General features: G+C 37.8%; 1 protein-coding gene across 2 annotated transcripts in view; it reads right to left on the reverse strand.

Annotated features, from left to right (window-relative positions):
• Positions 1 to 20,431, reverse strand: part of Cdc23 (cell division cycle protein 23) — a 268,183-nt gene that overhangs the window by 202,913 nt on the left and 44,839 nt on the right. The gene's annotated exons all lie outside the window — the stretch shown is intronic.

Raw genomic sequence — 20,431 nt, forward strand, 5'->3', positions numbered from 1 at the left:
TACTGATTTCTAGTTATATTTGTGCATTGTAATTTTGATTATTACATATACCAAACTTTATTTAATACTTTTAGCTTCTGGTTGGCCAGTTAAAAAAAAAAAATCATCAATATTTATAATTCTGCATCTCGCACTTGCAAATAACAGTTCTTGGACACATAAAAGAGGAAACTCTAACTAGTTATATTTTAGCCTCTACAAGAGTATGTATTGAAATATTCTTAATAAAATTCTTAATATATAATCAGGTGGTCTCTAATTTATAGATAAGTTTTGCCAGAGTTAACATATACTGTCTAATTATGAGTTTCTATAGGGTAATAATTAGCAACACCTTGTGTAATGCTTGGACTTCAGTTTAATGTGATTATTAGTAATAACCTCTACTAGAATGCATCTGCTGGATGGATCTGTAGAGGATTCCATCATCATCCCCTTTGTCTGTTGCTATACAAAATCCAGAGTGCTGGGGCAAGGGCAGAATCATGAGGCTCTTCACCCAAAGCCAGTCAACTTTGCTATTGAGTAAAAATAGCCCATTAAGAGCTGTCCTCTTCCATGATGGGAAGTATCCCTCAACTTTCTTGGAAATGGGAATCAAATGCAGACTATTTACAGTTGGTGTGAGGAAAGAACTGCTATGATATCCACTGTGATGTCCACGGTAGTGCCAAATTTGCTGCAATGAGAATTAGCAAATCATAGGAGCCATTTGATATAATGGGATTACAATATAATACAAATATAATAATAATAATTAATATTATAATATAATACATATACAGAGCAGTAATTTTATTCTTACATGGCAGTATGCTGGATTCTGTGATCAACTTCTTTATGCACTTTAGAATTAACTTCCTTACGTTAGGATTTCTGTTTATAATTATATGATTTTTTGTTGTTAAACTTCATTAGAAGTTTAACAAAAAAATTAGACCAAATACACTTATGTTTTGGTCAAGTGATCAAGCTGATCATCAGAAAAGTGCCCATATGCTTCATAAAGGATGGAAAAAATGAAATAGCCATGTGAATACCTGTTGTGGTCAGATACCTGGTTATGAGGTTTGAGACATGACCTGCAGTACAAGATACTGCACCATCTTCAAAGCAATCTTCCTGACACCATGTCAGTCAGTTAATTGATTCCCACAACTTACAACTTTATATCCATCTTCAATTCACACTGTTCCAGGTGTGCTCGAAGCTATAAGCCATCATCTGCCAACTGAAACTTCTTGCAGCAAAAGATGATTTCCTCAATGTCTATACTTTACAAAATTAGAGAATTCCTCTTGGACACACAAGATCTGCACCTGCTCTTCAATATAACTTTACCACACTGAAGTAGACTCCGTTTTCATCAACAAAGCTGTGAACTAGTGTAAACAGCCTAAACTTGACTCTGAATCTTGGTTTTGTGATTCAGCCTATATGAAAAATATGATCAAGACAATTTCTCTTGACTTTTGAATTACTATTTTATAATTTATTAATAATGAATTATTAATCTTCTGCCTAATGTGCTGTGGCACGTTATTTTATTTATTTATTTTTTTTATTGTGAAACCCTCTGGTTAACTTGTCGTGGGGTATTGCCTTTATTATTATTAATATCATCTCAGCCAATAAAGGAATTTCATATACAGTGAATTTCAGTTATTTGGGCCAGCCGTCTATTTGGGACAAATCTTAAAGAACAGAACCCAATCGAGAAAATAGCCAGGGTTTGCTTCACTGAATTGGGACAACATGCCGTTTAATCGGGGCAGGAGACTGCAGCACTCGAAATTACCCTACGATTGTCTTGGACCATACCACATAGTTCGGTCGGATTTCTGGAGGTCACAACCATAAAACAATTAGCAGTCCCCTGTTTATTGGGCTTTTCTGTTAGTGCAATCTATTATAAACGCATAGTAAACTCGACCTTATTGAATTTGTGATAATACTGATAATTGGAATTCTGTGGGTTTTCACATTATGGTGAAATGTATTTCCCCTTCCACTGAAATCTTCAATCATATAAAAAACAAAGTTTCAGAATCTTCTCTTCATTCCTATTTTTTAAGCTTCGTAACTTGTCACTCCATTCTCATTTGTGAGTATCGTGTTACTTGCGATTCGTGCGTGTGCCATGTTCTTTGTTATTGATTGCTTATCTTTTTGACTGTTTTAAATTTTAATTTCCACCACAAATGTTAGTGAACAGAAATATCAACTAGTTAATATGTACATATTACAGTATGTATTACTTAAGCTTATTTAATTTAATTTTATTTATTTTTATTTTGCTAACCTGTGGAAAATATTCTTCCAATTTTCAAGTATCATTTAATTTTTTTAATTGGTAAGGCAATAAAGTGTAAATTTGTGCTTGATATATCTTTACTTTTATAGCCTGTGGATAATTTCCTCCTATTTTTGCTAATTAGAATTACTGTTTAACAGAATTAAAATTCAGTTCACAAATGTGATCACAATGACGGGAGTTTACTACATATCATATAGTGAATGGTACTTTAGTATGGTGAGTCCATTGTAACACGATTTGATCGTATAGAAAATCAATCTTAAAGCGGGGGTCCATTGTATTTTTAACTATTTACGTGAAACTTCATATAATTGGGGAAGCCGTTTAATTGGGTCAAAATGCACTAGTCCCGATGTGTCTCAAATAACCGGAATCGACTGTATATAAGCAAAAAGAAAGGAATAAATAAATAAAAATCAAAATCTGTAGGAAACTTTCAGATGGGGCAGACAGGTTATTGTTTCATAATAGAAAGCAGTAGTTAGGATGGACTGGGGGGGGGGAAGAGAGAGAGAGAGAGAGAGAGAGAGAGAGAGAGAGAGAGAGAGAGAGAGAGAGCCAGACAGAGAGGGGGGGGGGAGAGAGAGAGAGAGAGAGAGAGTTTAGATTTTTGGGGATTTCAGGTGAGGATCTGATCAAAGAACTGAAAGGTTTGAGTATGCTAAATAACATTCAGTGATCACAGTGTACTGAAGTGGGATTTACTCAAAGAGGTAACTACCATCGGGGGTAAAGGGAAGGGTTTTTGCTTTTGTAAAGGTGACTACGATGGTCTGAGACAGTATTTAAATTCTATACAGTGGGACCAACTGATGATGTTACCAACAGCAAATTCAAAATGGGAAGCATTCAAAAAATTTATCTTGGAAGCTACTAGGCTTTGCATACCAACTAAGAAATATTGTTCAAGGTTTAGGCCTAAATGGATGTCAGATGAACTAATGAGACATATGGCAGAGAAGAAAATGCATGGGATACATATAAATTAATGGGTGACATGGAAGCCTATGATAGATATAAGCTGGTCTGTAACCAAGTCACAAAGGAGATTAGACAGGCAAAGGCAGATTATGAGAAATCTTTGGCAAAGGATGCAAAGAAAAACAGAAAAGAGTTCTTTACCTATGTAAACTGTAGAAGGAAAGAGATGAATCAGATTGGTCCACTGGATATTGATGGTTCAACAGTTGAGGATCCTGCTTAGGTGGATAACAAACAACTAAACGAGTATTTTGCATCTACATTCACACATGAGGAGTTATTCAGGAAGGGGAATGCCAGAGGTGAAGTAAACTCTGGCAATGAGCTAGATGATTTTGTAATAGCTGAGAGGAAAGTGGAGGAGAAATTGTTGAGGATTAACATAAAAAAGGCACCCGGGGTGGATGGAATCTATCCAGTTATATTAAAGGAGGCAGCAAAGGAAGTAAGCAAACCCTTAGCCATAATTATGAGAGCTTCTTTGGACACAGGGGAGGATCCCATAGACTGGAGATGTGCAAATGTGACCCCAATTCACAAAGGAGGATCAAAGGCTGACACAAGTAATTATAGACCTGTGAATTTAACTTCTGTTCCAGGAAAATTAATGGAGGCACCGGTTAAAGAAGCAATGCAGGATCATCTAGACAAGACTTCAGTTATAGCTCGGACACAGCATGGTTTTGTTAAGGGGAAGTCTTGCCTGACCAATTTGATTGGATACTATGATGCAGTCACAAAATAATGATGCAGAGAATAACTTTGATATTATATATTTGGATCTTAGGAAGACTTTTGATACTGTTGCACATGGAAGACTGCTGCACAAATTGGAGCAGTGTGGCATTGGAGGCAAATTGCTGGTATGGATAAAGGGATGATTGAGGGGGAGAAGACAGAGAGTGGTAATCAATTTACACTGCTCATCCTGGACTAATGTTATTAGTGGAGTCCCTCATGGTTCAGTGTTGGGTCCATTATTGTTTTCTGTATTTATAAATTATATTGATGATGGTATATCAAGCTTAATGTCCACGTTTGCAGACGATACAAAGGTTGGCAGGGTTGTTAAGGACACTACTGACGCTATGCTGCTGCAACAGGATCTGGAAAGTTTGAGCAGATGGGCTGAGAGGTGGCAAATGAAGTTTAACATTGACAAATGTAAAGTACTACATATGGGAAACAGTAACCCCAGAGCAAGGTATCAACTCTGTGGTACTACACTGTTTGTTTGTTGTTTGTTATTTGGTTTTCAGGAGCATTAGCAACTAAGGCTATATTGCTCCGGGGATATGCGGCGGTCATTCCCTGACTTTTCCGCATCCTCCGTATTTGGTGGTCACAGGCTCGAACCCAGTCTAATCAAGGAGCGTGTGCTACGCACTGCTGCTCCTGCCCACCTGGCTACGGGGGCGCCTGGTGCTACACTGACAGTGGTAGAGAATGAAAAGGACCTGGTGGTAATTGTGCAGGCAGATATTAAGTTCTCTGAGCAGTGCAGATGGGCTGCAAGAGTAGCTCATGGTGTCTTGTCAATGATATACAGGAATTTTTCTAGCAGGGATAAGGAGGTGATTATTCCCTTGTATAAGGCAATGGTCAGGCCACACCTTGAGTACTGTATAACGGTCTGGAGGCCTCATTTCAAGAAGAATGTAGAGCTGCTGGAACGAGTACAGAGAAGGGCAACAAGGTTAGTGAATGGAACAATGAGTAGTTCTTACGAAGAAAGCATTAGCATTAGCATTAGTAGAGGCATTTGATGCAAGAAAGCAAGCTTATGCAGCATCAGCCAAAAAAAAAAAAAAAAAAAACTCCACTTCCACTTCACCCCTCTGTTCGTTCAAAATACCTGTCCAGCTGAGCCTTAAACTTATTTAGGCTATTAACCTCCACGACAAGGGATGGAAGTCTGTTCCACCAACCAACCACCCTCTGGCTAAAGGCAAATTTCCGCACGTCTATCCTACATCTGTCTTTCCTCAATTTGAATTTATGCCCTCTCAGGTGATTATTCTGAGCTAGAGGAAGAATCCCATCAGCATTGAGCATGCTCAAACCATTCAAGGCTTTATACACCTCTATCAGATCACCTCGCTGGTGCCTAGTCTCCAGACATTGTAATTTGCAAAACTTAAGCCTTTCTTCGTAAGAGCACCCCTTTGTTCCATTCACTAATCTTGTTGCCCTTCTCTGTACTCGTTCCAGCAGCTCTACATCCTTCTTGAAATGAGGTCTCCGGACCTGTATACAGTACTCTAGGTGTGCCCTGACCATTGCCTTATACAAGGGAATAATCACCTCCTTATCCCTGATAGAAAAATTACTGTATATCATTGACAATACTCCATGAGCTACCCTTGTAGCCCGTCTGCACTGCTCAGAGAACTTCATATCTGCCTGCACAACCACCCCCAAGTCCCTTTCATTCTCTACCACTGTCAGTGTAGTACCACAGAGTTGATACGTTTCTCTAGGGTTGCTGTTTCCCATGTGTAGTACTTTACATTTGTCAATGTTAAACTTCATTTGCCACCTCTCAGCCCATCTGCTCAACCTTTCCAGATCCTGTTGCAGCAGCATTGTGTCAGTAGTGTCCTTGACAACCCTGCCAACCTTTGTATCGTCTGCAAACTTGGACATTAAGCTTGATATACCATCATCAATATCATTTATAAATACAGAAAACAATAATGGACCCAACACTGAGCCCTGAGGGACTCCACTAATAACATTAGTCCACGACGCGCAGTGTCCATTGATTACCACTCTCTGTCTTCTCCCCCTCAACCACCCCTTTATCCACAGCAGCAATTTGCCTCCAATGTCACACTGCTCCAATTTGTGTAACAGTCTTCCATGTGCAACAGTATCAAAAGCCTTTCTAAGATCCAAGTATATAATATCAAAGCTATTCCCTGCATCCAGTTCTTTTGTTACTGCATCATAGTATCCAATCAAATTGGTCAGGCAAGACTTCCCCTTAACAAAACCATGCTGCGTCCGAGCTATAACTGAAGTCTTGTCTAAATGATCCTGCAGTGCTTCTTTAACCAGTGCCTCCATTAATTTTCCTGGAACAGAAGTTAAGCTCACAGGTCTATAATTACTTGTGTCAGCCTTTGATCCTCCTTTGTGAATTGGGGTCACATTTGCACATTTCCAGTCTATGGGTACCTCCCCTGAGTCCAAGGAAGCTCTCATAATTATGGCTAAGGGTTTGCTTACTTCCTTTGCTGCCTCCTTTAATATAACTGGATAGATCCCATCCACCCCGGGTGCCTTTCTTGTGTTTATCTTCAACAATTTCTGCTCCATTTTACTCCCAGTTATTTCAAGATTCTCTAGCTTACTGCTAGAGTTGAATACACCTCTGTCATTCCCCTCGCTGAATAACTCCTCATGTGTGAATGTCGATGCAAAATATTCATTTAGTTTGTTAGCTACCTGAGCAGGATCATCAACAGTTGACCCATCAATATCAAGTGGACCAATCTGATTCATCCCCTTCCTTCTAGAGTTTACATAAGTAAAGAACTCTTTGCTGTTTTTCTTTGCATCCCTTGCCAAGGATTTCTCGTAATCTGCCTTCGCCTGCCTAACCTCCTTTGTAACTTGGTTGCATATCAACTTGTATCTATCATAGGCTTCTGTGTCATGTGTTAATTTGTAAGTATCCCATGCATTTTTCTTCTCTGCCATATGCCTCATTAGTTCATCTGACATCCATTTTGGCCTAAACCTTGAACAATATTTCTTAGTTGGTATATAAAGCCTAGTAGCTTCCAAGATAAGTTCTTTGAATGCTTCCCATTTTGAATTTGCTGTTGGTAGCATCATCAGTTGGTCCCACTGTATAGAATTTAAATACTGTCTCAGTCCATCGTAGTCGCCTTTATGGAAGCAATAACCCTTCCCTTTACCCCTAATGGTAGTTACCTCTTTGAGTAAATCCCACTTCAGCACACTGTGATCACTGCCACCTAGTGGTTCATTTATCTGCAGATTCTTAATGCATGAAGAATCACTGCTGATAATCAAATCAAGAGTATTACTCCTTCTAGTTGCCTACCGAACATGCTGATGTAGAAAACAATCATCCAATAAATCCACAAAAGCCCTGCTAGTGTGTGAGTGACCAGCCCCCAAATTCCAGTCAATATCTGGGAAATTAAAATCTCCCATTATAAGACTCTCTGATTTACTGGCCCACTCTATTTCCCTGTACAGTTTCTTATTATACTCATCAGAGTCATTAAGCCTATAGCACACTCCTACTCTCAATTTTGATCTCCCAATGCTTATGTCACACCAAACTGACTCAACACTGCACTGTCCAGCGATGTCGACTGGCTTCACTTCCTTGGTTTTTATGTGTTTCTTAACTAATAGCATAACCCCTCCCCCCTTCCTATCCTGTCTATCCTTTCTGTAGACGTTGTACTCCCCAAATTCCAGTTCTGCATCCCTTATATCTGTGTGACACCACGTCTCTGATATCCCAACAATATCTGCCTTTGATGTTTTGAGCAATACCTCAAATTCATCAAATTTGTTTACTAAACTCCTAGCATTGGTGTACACGCAAGTATACCTGCACCTGTTTCTATTCTTAGCTACCCTAATACAACCCATGTGTTTACTTGTACCGCAATGGCTCCCAGCAGTCTCTGAAATATCATGCATCTTGTTTTTCAGGCTTCTGCTCATTCTAATAGAAGCAGTGCAAGAATCTCTTTCACCTCTGCCAGTGGCTACTGTCAATCTATTGGTCTTTGTCTCCCCCCAAGCTAGCAGTTTTCCAACCCACCTAACACTGCCTCGATAGCATCAGCAAATATTCTTGCACCCTTTCTATTTAAGTGTATCCCATCCCTGTAGAAGCAATCTCTCCTGTTAACAAGTACAGTCCAGGCTGAAAAAAATTCTACCCCTTGAGCCTTGCACAATCTTTCCAGGGCCGAATTGATCGACAAGGCCCTCATCATATCGTGTCTGGGCAGAATTGCAGACACTTTCAAATTCAAGTCTAATTCTCGGCTTTTGTTCAACAGTGACCTGTACTTGTTAAGTAATTCTGCCGGTCTCCTACTCTTAATATCATTAGTGCCAATGTGTACAACTATATCACCTTTTGTGCCCTTAAAAGATGATATTCGCTCTACAACGTCATCAACCTTTGCCCCTGGTAGACATACCCTGGTCCTGTTCCACCTATCCTTTTTACAAAACATGTTCCCTGTTTCCCTGACAATAGAGTCACCTACAACTACTAGTTCCCTCGGGACCAGCGCATTCTGCCTTGGGGGTTGCCTCTGTGTCACGTGATGCCCATGTGCAAGCTCTGGCGTTGATGTGGGCAGCTGAGAGCTTGATGGGCCCTCAATTTAGTTTCTTCGAGGGCATCCACCCTGTCCTTCAAGCTCTCATATAGGCCCACAAGAACGCTGAGTTGTTGCCTGATATCGATACACTCCTTGCATCGCGCACACAAAGACATCCCCCATGGCAGTATCATGTCCCGTACCCGATTGCTCTGCAAACATCAAGCAAACAGTGCATTTTATAAGGCTGTGAGTCAGAGGACAACTGCCCCCCTCAGTTCTGCTCTGAGCCACAGCACTTCCATTAGCTTGAGCCTTTTGCTTTGCTGCTCTGGTCTGAGTCATGATTCTATTAATTTATTAATTAATTATAATTAATTATGTTATGTTATTAATTATGTTAAATATAATTAATTATGTTACGTTTGTAATCTAAGTCGTTATATGTATTTATTTAAAAGTACAATTTAACTGCTAACGAAGTTCAACTAACGCTATCTAGTACGGTATATAACTATCGTATCACAAAGTCGGGAATTTACGAACTTTATATCTACAGACACTTAAGTATTAATTAACTTTCAACCTCGCTGTCTCAATTTGGAATAAACTAACGATCCTTACTAGGTCTATAAGCTACTTACAGAAATAATTCGATGTAAAAAATATTCAATCGAGCGGCTAATATGGCTAAAGAACTTCTCGTTCAGCGGAGTTGCAAACACGTGGATACCCTTACCGATACTTTTATGCAATTACAAGGCCGAGTAAAGAATAAATACACCAAATTAATCAGAAAATCACAAAATAATATTATACTGCTAAATTTAAATCAAAAGTTTTAGAAAAACAATAATTTCAAATCAATAAATAAGAAAAATCCACTTAGCGGCTTTGAACACGACCGTCTCCTAGTAGCCTCGTCAGCAGGACCTGCTCAAAAAGGCTAAGTTTTGCAAATTACATTGTCTGGAGACTAGGCACCGGTGAGGTGATCTGATAGAAGCGTATAAAGCCTTGAATGATTTGAGCATGCTCAATGCCGATGGGATTCTTCCTCTTGCTCAGAATTATCACTTGAGACGGTATAAATTCAAATTGAGGAAAGACAGATGTAGGATAGATGTGTGGAAATTTGCCTTTAGTCAGTGGGTAGGTGGTTGGTGGAACAGACTTCCATCCCTTGTTGTGGAAGTTGATAGCCTAAATATATTTAAGGCTCAGCTGGACAGGTATTTCGAATGAATGGAGGGGTGAAATGGGAGTGGTTTTTTTTTTTTTTTTGGCTAATGCTGCATAAGCTTGCCTTCTTGCATCATATGCCTCTGATAATGCTAACATATATATATATATATATATATATATATATCTCTCTTCTTTTGTTAGTGAAACATATCGAAGGACATACTTAAATTAAAAGAACAACGGACTGGATATAAGAAAATTTTACTTCTTTGTATCATTTTGACTTTATTAATATTGTGGAGAATTTTGTTAATTCCACATTAATTCCATATTCAGGAAGTGTCAATATGCTATAGTTACGGCAATGGTATAATGATATTGAAACTTCAGTTAAAAAAATGTTTTAAAGTTTTCAAAATAGTTATAATGTACATACCTAGCATAACTGCAGTTCTCTTCATTGGGGAAATAATACTGGGTTATTTCAGCAATAGGTGAGTTTCTTTATTAAAGCACTATAAATCGGTACCATTCACTTTCATAGCAGAGCATGAATTAACTACACTTACTTATTGTAAAAGACATGTCACACGTGACTATGATACTGACTTTAGAAAAGAAAACAGCTTAATTTTTAAAAAAAATTAATCACAACTTGGTTTTATGCAATCAATTTTACCTGGATTCATTGCAGTGGAAATACCATAATCTCAGTTTGAACCAATCTTGCTAAGTAAAACATAATGAAGGTCCTCAATAATACTGATGAGTCTCAGTGAGAAGTCAGTTCTAATTGTATGAGCAATTCTTGGTAGAAGCTCTGGCCCGATGTCACAATACCTTCATCAGGTTTGAGAAGGATGCACCAAACAGCCAGTAACAGCATGGTGTTGGCCAACAGTGCCAGATCTGAAAAGGTCAATATGGAGGATGCAAAGGAGCTGCAGCAATCTCATAGGGAACCAATGACAAAAGGTCTCACAAAATAGGCAATGAAGAGGGTCTGGATGAGGTCTTAACAACCAGAGCTTTTCAGGAAGGATATGTCCTAATAAATTCAGGCATGGACTTTTTTTGAGCAAAACAACAATTGGCCAGGAGTGCATCTCTGCTTCAGAAAGACTGTGAAACCAAAGTATTGCCTTCTATGAAGAGATTCTGTACTACCAAAAGAGGAGGTCAAGGCAACTCACAGTTAGCACCTTCATTAACACGTTGACTGCTAAGGCTTATTTGGGTGAATGAGTCTCCGACGCCAATCTGAGTTAGGCATGTTAAATTATTCAAAACCCAAATTATAATATATATTCATCACCAAAACTCTTAAAAAAAAGCTTCTTGAATTTATCTCGTAGATGGTATGTGTAATAGAAAATTCCTCACGGCAGCCAACTACGAGTTAACTCAAGATGTATTGTTACCTGTAGAATTTGCCGTATATGAGTCAGTGCTGTGAGTAAATCCGTAGAGTGACATAGACTGTGCCATATATGTATGTCGTATTTAGTTTTATGTGTTTCTAAAAAAAAAAAAAAAAAACAACCAAAACAAAAGAACCTAAAACATGGATATGAAGAGACCACTGACCGAAGAAGAGCTTAAGCTGTATGCTAATATGAGTGACTCCTAATTTGAAGAGATTTTTGACGAGCCGTACAGTTCTGGTTCCAACAGTAACAATTACGAACCTTCTAACAATTCAAGTAAGGATAGTGAAGGTGAAGCCAGCTCCCGGCCTGAAGATAATCCTAATTCTCCGCAGGCAAGTACGTCAAATAATGATAATCATTTGTGGAATGAGATAGCACAAGATCCTCCACAATTTTTTTGAAGAGAATGTTGGTTTGAAAATGGACACAAAACTTAGTGTACAAACACTGGTAGAGCTATATTTTTCGGAAGAATTTCTTACATTATTAGTGGAACAAACTATTATATGCTAGGCAAGAAATTTAAAAATGTGGACAATCGCAAAAATATGCCAGGTAGTCAAAATGGAAGGACACTGACATCTCAGAAATGAAAGTGTTTCTTGGACTTTTGTTACAAATGGGTCCTTGCTCTTTTCCTTCAATAGAACATTACTGGAGTACAAGTACATTCTACAATGTTATGTTTTGGTGATCTTTTACGAGTCGAAATAGATTCTAGTTTATATTATGATAGTTGCACTTCACAGATAACTCATTACAATCTTCTGACAGGCTATACAAGGTAAGACCAATTTTGAACCATTTCAATAATGTTATGCGCAATAATTACATACCGGATAAAAACATCTGTACTGACGAGTCAATGATGTTGTGGTGTGGGAGACTGCATTTCCACCAGTACATAAAAAATAAAAAGCACAAATACAAAATCAAACTTCACGAACTGTGCGAGTCCAATGGCCTTGTTATGAAAATAAAAATCTACTCAGGTAAATCAGAAGAAACTGAACAAAACCTAAGTCATACTGCTGAAGTTGCACTATACTTACTTGAGGACTACTTAGACAAGGGATATGTAGTGTATATGGACAATTTTTATAATTCTGTTGCTTTGTTGAAATTGTTGTCTGCTCAATAAACTTATGTATGTGGAACATTACGCACCAATAGAAAAGAAAATCCAAAAGATCTGGTGATGGAAAAATTCAAGAAAGAAGTTGCATGGCAGCGAAATGGCCCTGTGTAGTTTGCAAGTGGAGGGATAAAAGAGAAGTTCTCACTATTTCTAACAAACACATTGTTCAAATGGTTGCAGTACGTAACCAAAATGGAAAAATTTCGATAAAACCCAACATAATTCGAGATTACAATAGCGGAATGTCTGGCATAGATTGATCGGATCAAATGCTGTCATATTATTCAGTGCTAAGAAAAACCATTAGATGGCTGAAAAAAATTGCATTACATATTTTAGAAATATATATCCATAATGCATACATCCTTTTCCATCAAGTTACAGGTTCCACCATAAAATCTCTAAAATTCAGAGAAACATTCAGTGAATTTTTTTTTTTTTGGAGAAAAAATTCTAAACGTTTCAAAGAAGATTATGTTAGAATGTGACATTCATTACTTAGAGGAAATACCACCAACTGAAACAAAAGACACGCCTGACTAAGCCCGAGTATGTACCAGAAATAAAAAACGCCAAGAAACACGCTATTATTGTCCAGTGTGCCAAGAAAAGCTTGCTCTTTGTGTAGAAGAATGTTTCAAAAAATATCACAAATAAACACTAATATTATCGTGAGTCTTAGTAATACACTTTTCTTTATGTATTTGTAAATAAAATATTTTTCTTTATGTATCTGTAAATAAAATATTTTTTTTTGTGAATAAATTTTCTGTTTTCTGACACTGGTTGATTTTTAATTCTTATCCCAAAAGTCCACTATCAATTAGTTGCACGTATTTGCTACAAATATACTTGTAGCTGCACCTGAAAGGTTGTTGTTGTTGTTTTGGTTTTTAGGAGCATTAACAACTAAGGCCATATTGCTTCGGGCATATGCGGTGGTCATTCCCTGACCTTTCCGCATCCTCCGTATTTGGTGGTCACGGGCTCGAACCCCGGTCTAATCAAGAAGCGTGTGCTACGCACTGCTGCTCCTGCCCACCTGGCTACGGAGACACCTGCACCTGAAAGGCAAGTCATACCGGTCCCAGTTAACTCATAGGCAGCGTCCTGGGCCAGATCGCCAAATATGAGTTAACTCGAATTCGGCAGTCATCGTCTTAAGAGAAGATGCTAATTGTGAGTTTACTTGCCCTCATAAATATTGAAAATAATATTAATAACATTATTTTCAATGTTTAATATTTTTGTTTTTCATTTAATTTTTTTTTTCAGGTTAACAATGCATTTATATTAATATTTTGCTTTACTTTTTGCATCATATTTTCATGAATTTTGCTCTGATTTTCATGAATTTTGCTTAGCACGAAAAGCAAGGTATTACTGGTATGCTGATAAACAGTAGAAATTTGTATGCAAGTAATCACAATGGTTACGAATTAGTTTCAGTTGCAATCAGGGTGCAGTGGTTTAACTGCTATTGTTTGTACACAAAATGAGAAATAAGTTTGAAGATAATAAGATCAAAGTTTGAAGATATTTCAAATGGTATTTTATCTCAAAGAAGAGATAGGCTATATTTACTAAAATGTAAATAAGATGACATTAACATAGATATATAAATATGCAGCTAACATCCATCACATTTGAAATGGTCTGAATGCACTGTTAAGGTAGAGTTTGATTTTGTACTATAATATAATTTTCCATATAATCACTTATGTCTAAAAATGTAATTATCATGTGGAAAGTTTATGTATTTATATATGTACATTAATTCAGAATATAGTTTTGCTTTTCTAGAAATGTTGTTTATCTATGAATTGTTAAAAGGTTAACTCTGAATCTATGATAAATGGTTAAATGTTTAATTTGTACCATATGATACAGATTAAACATACTCCTCATCCAGTTCAGAGAAATTCCATTAACTGAACCTGTCTCAGAGGGCAAACCAGTAAGGGCAAGTCTTATTTGCGAAAAAAAACTTACACGCATTATAATTTGGCGCAGTTGGTAGGATCGGAAATTTCTCTGGAAGACTTGCCATATCTCATATTCTGTATTGATTTTTAAGAAAAAAAAATGAAACCATTAAATATTGTTGCTAACCAGATGAGGATACTTGAATGGCTTTAGAAAACCAGTATCAACACTTTTTAAGCCCAAGTTCATTAATACCTTTATTTTTTGGAAAATCACAGAATACCCCATAGCAATGTTTCTGATTGATCATGAAAGAATGAAGGATACTGGCAACTGGAAGACATGCATTTAGTTGCTGCACCACACTTACACGGCAGAGTTAAGTTGTTTCTGATGAGAACTGCTACACTTAGAGCCAAACTCCTTTTTGGAATTAAAGAGTGCTTGATTAGCAGTCATTAACAGATATATAGACCGAAGAAACACCAATTCAGTTCTTTAATAGACTAACTTTAATATAGAAGATATCAACCTAACGGTTGACGCTAGTTTTTGTGCAGAAAGTTTTACAGCAGGAGGGAACAAGTACATAGTTGTAAAAATGCTTTCCCACTGGACTGAGGTATTCCCATTTCCCAAACTGCAGACTAGCACTATCATTCAATTCTTGTAGATAGAATCATCTGTAGGTATGGCACCTCATACACATTCTTGACTGACAGAGAATCTAAATTTGCCTTACGAAGTTAATAAGACATAGGCTAATTATTATTACACAAATTATTCAATGCTGTGGGATATTCTGCTGCCTCAGTATTGTTTGCATATAATTTTGCAATTTAATTCGAATGTGAAGGAGAATGTTGTGTGTTCAAAGAAAAACTGATCCATTCAGGAGAGTAATGCCATAAACCAACTTTAACAGTACAGAAAATCGGAATACAGGTAAATCATTCAAAAAATAAGATTCTAATTGCTCGGCTAAGTTTATGCTTTCCCGTATGCTTTTTGGTGTAAATTTTGGAACTTCAGAATTTTCAACTACGTTATCATCCTCTGAATTGATTTGGTTTACCTCCGATGACATTTCCACCAAATCCGCTTTGCCAGCCTCTTTTTCTATCAATAATTCATGAATGTCTTCAGTAGTCATATCATCAAAACCTTCCCCTCCTACCGACTTGGCAAATTCTACTATCGCACCGATTCCATTTTCTGCCGGTTCAACCATATTTCCTGAAGGAAATATGGTCGAACCGGCCATACCACTCTGGTCATACATTTTTCCAATATGCATTTAATGTTGACGGTTTTATTTCTTTAAGCGATAAAGCTATGATTCTGATACAGTCAACAATTGAAAAATGTTTACATGTCTCCATCACTTCAACAGATTCGGAATCAATTTTTTATAAAATCCATTGTAACCATTTTCTGATGTAATGAGTTTTAAAGGTAGATATAATGCCTTGATCTAATGGCTTTAATAAATAACAAAGAACACGGCCCACACAAGTTGCAACAAACACAATATGCAACAAACACAACAAACACACACTTCTACAGGGATGGGATACACTTAAATAGAAAGGGTGCAAGAATGTTTGCTGATGCTATCGAGGCAATGTTAGGTGGGTCGGAAAACTGCTAGATTGGGGGGATACAAGGACTAATAGATTAACAGTAGCCACTGGCAGAGGTGAAAGTGATTCTTGCACTGCTTCTATTGGAATGAGCCGCAGCCTGGAAAATAAGATGCAGGATATTTCAGAGACTGCTGGGAATCATTGGGGTACAAGTAAACACATGGGTTGTGTTAGGGTAGCTAAGAAGAAGAACAGGTGCATGTATACTTGTGTGTACACCAATGCTAGGAGTTTAGTAAATAAATTTGATGAATTTGAGGTATTGCTCAAAACATCAAAGGCAGATATTGTGGGGATTTCAGAGACGTGGTGTCACACAGATATAAGAAATGCAGAACTGGAATTTGGGGAGTACAATGTCTACAGAAAGGATAGACAGGATAGGAAGGGAGGAGGGGTTATGCTATTAGTTAAAAAACACATAAAATCCAAGGAAGTGAAGCCAGTCGACATCGCTGGACAGTGCAGTGTCGAGTCAGTTTGGTGTGACATAAGCATTGGGAGATCAAAATTGAGAGTAGGAGTGTGCTATAGGCCTAATGACTCTGATGAGTATAATAAGAAACTGTTCGGAGAAATAGAGTGGGCCAGTAAATCAGAGAGTCTTATAATGGGGGATTTTAATTTCCCAGATATTGACTGGAATTTGGGGGCTGGTCACTCACACAGTAGCAAGGCTTTTGTGGATTTATTGGATGATTGTTTTCTACATCAGCATGTTCGGGAGGCAACTAGAGGGAGTAATACTCTTGATTTGATTATCAGTAGTGATTCTTCATGCATTAAGAATCTGCAGATAAATGAACCACTTGGTGGCAGTGATCACAGTGTGCTGAAGTGGGAGTTACTCAAAGAGGTAACTACCATTAGGGGTAAAGGGAAGGGGTATTGCTTTCGTAAAGGCGACTACAATGGACTGAGACAGTATTTAAATTCTATACAGTGGGATCAACTGATGATATTGCCAACAGCAAATTCAAAATGGGAAGCATTCAAAGAACTTATCGTGGAAGCTACTAGGCTTTACATACCAACTAAGAAATATTGTTCAAGGTTTAGGCCTAAATGGTTGTCAGATGAACTAATGAGGCATATGGCAGAGAAGAAAAATGCATGGGATACATACAAATTAACACGTGACACGGACGCCTATGATAGATACAAGTTGATCTGTAACCAAGTTACAAAGGAGGTTAGGCAGGCGAAGGCAGATTACGAGAGATCCTTGGCAAGGGATGCGAAGAAAAACAGCAAAGAGTTCTTTACTTATGTAAACTCTAGAAGGAAGGGGATGAATCAGATTGGTCCACTTGAGATCGATGGGTCAACTGTTGATGACCCTGCTCGGGTAGCTAACAAACTAAATGAATATTTTGCATCGACATTCACACATGAGGAGTTATTCAGCGAGGGGAATGCCAGAGGTGTATTCAACTCTAGCAGTAAGCTAGAGAATCTTGTAATAACTGAGAGCAAAGTGGAGGAGAAATTGTTGAAGATAAACACAAGAAAGGCACCTGGGGTGGATGGGATCTATCCAGTTATATTAAAGGAGGCAGCAAAGGAGGTAAGCAAACCCTTAGCCATAATTATGAGAGCTTCCTTGGACTCAGGGGAGGTACCCATTGACTGGAGATGTGCAAATGTGACCCCAATTCACAAAGGGGGATCAAAGGCTGACACAAGTAATTATAGACCTGTGAGTTTAACTTCTGTTACCGGAAAATTAATGGAGGCACTGGTGAAAGAAGCACTGCAGGATCATCTAGACAAGACTTCAGTTATAGCTAGGACACAGCATGGTTTTGTTAAGGGGAAGTCTTGCCTGACCAATTTGATTGGATACTATGATGCAGTCACAAAAGAACTGGATGCAGGGAATAACTTTGATATTATATACTTGGATCTTAGAAAGGCTTTTGATACTGTTGCACATGGAAGACTGCTGCACAAATTGGAGCAGTGTGGCATTGGAGGCAAGTTGCTGCTATGGATAAAGGGGTGGTTGAGGGGGAGAAGACAGAGAGTGGTAATCAATGGACACTGCTCATCGTGGACTAATGTTATTAGTGGAGTCCCTCAGGGTTCAGTATTGGGGCCTTTATTGTTTTCTGTATTTATAAATGATATTGATGATGGTATATCAGGCTTAATGTCCAAGTTTGCAGACGATACGAAGGTTGGCAGGGTTGTCAAGGACACTACTGACACTATGCTGCTGCAACAGGATTTGGAAAGGTTGAGCAGATGGGCTTCGAGGTGGCAAATGAAGTTTAACATTGACAAATGTAAAGTACTACATATGGGAAACAGCAACCCCAGAGCAACGTATCAACTCTGTGGTACTACACTGACAGTGGTAGAGAATGAAAGGGACCTGGGGGTGGTGGTGCAGGCAGATATGAAGTTCTCTGAGCAGTGCAGACGAGCTGCAAGAGTAGCTCATGGTGTATTGTCAATGATATATAGGAATTTTTCTAGCAGGGATAAGGAGGTGATTATTCCCTTGTATAAGGCAATGGTCAGGCCACACCTAGAGTACTGTATACAGGCCTGGAGGCCTCATTTCAGGAAGGATGTAGAGCTGCTGGAACGAGTACAGAGAAGGGCAACTAGATTGGTGAATGGGACAAAGGGGTTCTCTTACGAAGAAAGGCTTAAGTTTTGCAAATTACAGTGTCTGGAAACTAGGCACCAGCGGGGTGATCTGATAGAGGTGTACAAAGCCTTGAATGGTTTGAGCATGCTCAATGCTGATGGGATTCTTCCTCTAGCTCAGAAAAATCACCTGAGAGGGCATAAATTCAAATTGAGGAAAGACAGATGTAGGATAGATGTGCGGAAATTTGCCTTTAGCCAGCGGGTGGTTGGTGGGTGGAACAGACTTCCATCCCTTGTCGTGGAAGTTGATAGCCTAAATAAGTTTAAGGCTCAGCTGGACAGGTATTTCGAACGAACAGAGGGGTGAAGTGGAAGTGGTTATTTTTATTTATTTATGTTACTTTTTTTTTTTTTTTTTTTTTTTTGGCTGATGCTGCATAAGCTTGCTTTCTTGCATCAAATGCCTCTACTAATGCTAATGCTAATGCTAATGCTAATATGCACAAGTGAGATACGGAGTAATGAGTTTTTGAAAATTTATGTTTTTCATATGATTGAATATTTCATGGAAGGGGAAACACATTTCACCATAATAACGTTAAAAACCCACAGAATTCCAGCTATCGGAACTATTGTAAATGCAATAAGATTGAGTTTACTACCCAATTATAATTGATTGCACTAACAGAAAAGTCCAATAAACCAGAAACTGCAAATTGTTTTTATCGTTTTCTAGTAGTGACCTCTAGAAATGTGCTGTAGAAAAATATCATGAAGGCGATAATGACTAGCAAGTCAACAGTGGGGAATTCACAAAAAGAAATAAAAACATTGAAAAATTACATCTAACATTATAGCAGGGTTTTCCCAGCACAAAAGCTCAAAAATACCATGCTATGAGAAGTTTCCCGCAATTCTCAAACCGTATTAGAGCGAAACCATGTTATATAAGTACCATGTTGTGCGAGGATTGCCGCAATTTATCAATCGTGTTAGAACGAAACCGCGTTGTAGAAGTACTGTGTTATACAGGGGTTGCCCGTACATGGAATGTATTTAGATTTTCATTGCCCTTTTCAGATCCCTTTTGTATAAGAGAAGTGAAACCAAGTTTCATCAGGTAGAATATGCATATAACATATACATGCAATTCCTTTATAGTAATTAATCACTGCAATAATGAAATATATCCCTTTATCTGATCCTTTTAAATCTTGATGGTAGTGATGAAACAGGCAGTTAATTTATGTACTACTCTGGAAAGATTTAAACAACAGTATGGACTTGCCAAACTGGAAGGACAGGTGCTGCAGTGATTTCTGAAACCTATCCAGATTTCTAAATGACAGATTTTGTAGCAATACTCTCCTGCTATTGAATTTTTGTTCATATGCTGTTACTGCTCTTGCACAAGATGTTTTAAAGGTAACTTTGCAAAAGATCTGTTTTAAAGATAACTTTCGGTGAGAAAGCAAGTTGCAAGGTAATTGCCATCTTGAATTATTGATTGTTGATGATATACAATCTTCTAGACACACTACTACACAAATTTTAAATTATATTTTCACAAAATGGTGTATGTTTTACAGGTCATATGCAATGGATAAAACTTTGGTTTTTCTAACTTATCATCAATAAATATTGATTTCCTAAGTGCTAGGAATGTAAGGCCCTCTTAAAAATAAAATAAACTATGCAATTTATATTATAATAACAAATAAAATTTTAGAGCAGAAAGCCTCAAACTATGAAAAATTCAAACCATGACAAACAGGAGTTTGTATATTTGGGATCATTATAACATCTCTTATTGTGAAATCCTTCATGATTTACTTTTTATTTATACTTCAAATAAGTAACACTTTTCCAATAGAAGTCTA

This window comes from Mastigoproctus giganteus, chromosome 11 (assembly GCF_048544385.1).
Source record: "Mastigoproctus giganteus isolate SK-2022 chromosome 11, ASM4854438v1, whole genome shotgun sequence".
NCBI lineage: Eukaryota > Metazoa > Arthropoda > Arachnida > Uropygi > Thelyphonidae > Mastigoproctus > Mastigoproctus giganteus.